Below are 2,516 nucleotides of genomic sequence, written 5' to 3'. Positions count from 1 at the left end.
TTTCAAATTTCGGTTTAGGTTAATTAGGTTCGAAATCTGTTAATTAAATGAATTAACCGAATTAAAAAAAATTATTAAATATTTAATATTATATATATATATATATATTATTTGGCTTTAGGGGTGTTTGAACTCAGTTTTTACCGAATTAACTAATCAAATTAACCGAATAAATAAAATTTTTTAAGTATTTAATATATAATATATATTATTTATAAATTTTGGTTAATTCGGTTAACCGAACTTAGTTCGGTTTGGTTAAAAAAAATTAGAAAAAATTCAGTTCAATTAATGGTTAATGGAGGAAAAAGTTTGGTTAATTCGGTTTGGTCGGTTAACCGAATTATCCGTTTGAACACCCCTATTCATTTGAGATTTTGGGATTGGATTTATTCTATCTCAATCATCATGTTAACATCCAATTTAGAGGGACATCAATTTTTTAACAAAAGGAAAAAAGAAAAATTTAGAACATATAGTCGAGGGACTCAGCAAGGCAATAACCTATAGTCGGATGATCATTTTGTAACTTTTAATAGTTGAGGGACTCAACAAAATAATATCCTATAGTTGGAAGACAATTTATGTATTTTACTCTAAAAATAATGGCAACAATTTTTTTAAAAAACAATTTATGTACTTTATCCTAAAATTAATGGCAATTAAATTTCTTAAAAGAACATCAAAGCTTTTTAATTTTATTTGGAAGATACCAAAGGTAGGTAATGGGGATGCGAGAGTAGTAGTAGAGACCGTAAAAATGGAGGCAATGAGAATGCCAAAGTGTAGACAACTTCCCCTATGTTCGATGAAGACGGTGCCCATTTCGTGACGGCCTTTGCAGTCATTCACTAAAATTATTATATGGTTGATTGCTCTCATCCTAAGAATCAAATTTTGTAGCTTTCTTCGACGTTTGATGTTTAAAGATTGTTCTATTCCATCTAATAATATTTTCTTTTATTATAATTGTAATATATAATTAATTAAAAATGAGTATTTCACGAATCAAACGGAAAAATTGAATTGGTTGAATTTAAGAGTATTATATTATCATTCAAACTTTATTTAAAAATTTTCAGTTATATAGGATATATATGTTCGAATTTTTATTCAAAATTTAAATACAAAATATTTATAATAACATGGTACTACTTGGTTCCAACTGAAATCATTCTCTAATTATATACCCTATACATGTATATTTCTTCATTTTTTTCGTATGTATAAGACTTGATTTTATTTAATAAATCAAATATCATCTAAAATTATATAATATATTTATAATTTTTTAAGAGTATAATGTACTAATAAGAGTATAAAGGAATCGAAAAATTTAATCATTCGATATTGCATCATCATCTAAAATTATGTAATCATGTAAAGTTGAAGGATTAAAATAAAATAATTATTAAAAACAGGAAATAAAGACACGTAAATATCCCACGTGATCGAGAAGCATATAGTCAAAATTGATAAAATAAAAAGAGACTTAAAACAAAAAAAATAAAGAAACAAAAATTATAGACCAAGTCGCAAAATAATTAAATTAATTAGTTAAAGACCACAATGACGTAGTTTTAACTTTTAGTTTTTGGTTATTCAAAAAGAATTTTAATTAAGCTAAGCTGATTATAAATATTATCTATTTTAAATACTCTCAATCATTTAACAATGAACGTTCAATTACCTTTCTACAACCATTGTGCTTGAACACATAACCTCTAGGAACAACGATTCCTTTAACCACTGATATAAGTTGATTCGTGCAAACTCAAAATATAAATAAAAAATTGAATAATTAAGAATAAAAATAAAAAAAAATCAATATGACTATAAGGTATTATATGTTCATAATCTTTCTTAACTATTGATAATACAAATATAACTATAAACATAAATGTTCGAACTCAAAATAAAAAATAATAGTTTTTAAATCATTAAAACTATTCAACAAATTTCGTCAATTTGATTGAAATGTAAACTTGAATATATAACATGGTTTTTTACAAACATATATAAAAAAAATGGCTTAAACATATGACTAGAATGATCCTTTCAATTAATTTCCTTTAAATTTAAGATAAGAAAACAAATCATAAAAAGTTAAAAAGGGTAGGTTGGGTAGTGGCGTGGCCGTGATGGTGAAAAGCACATACTTTGCTTCTTCTACGTAATCCAATGATTCTCTATCTTCCAGGATTGTCTCGGGAAAAGCGGGTTAATATATGATTAATATACGGCGTTATCAAATACATTAAAAGATATTTAATAAATTCGGTTTAGTGCTACAGGAAATATTGAGTAATAATAATGTAGTAGGTCTAAATCATGAAGAAATATTAAAAGAGAAAATAACCTCAGTGACCAAAAATCCCATATAATATACGATTTTAACCAACTTTTTCCGGATTTGCCAAAATGACCAACAAAATCGCAATGCGATCGCTAATTCGCAACGCGATCTCCATTATCGCAAATCAGTTTCCAGTCGCAACGCGATTATGACTATCGCA

The sequence above is a fragment of the Hibiscus syriacus genome, unplaced genomic scaffold (assembly GCF_006381635.1).
Source record: "Hibiscus syriacus cultivar Baekdansim isolate YM2019G1 unplaced genomic scaffold, ASM638163v2 tig00005974_pilon, whole genome shotgun sequence".
NCBI classification, from domain to species: Eukaryota; Viridiplantae; Streptophyta; class Magnoliopsida; order Malvales; family Malvaceae; genus Hibiscus; species Hibiscus syriacus.
Note: the sequence above shows the minus strand (reverse complement) of the source record.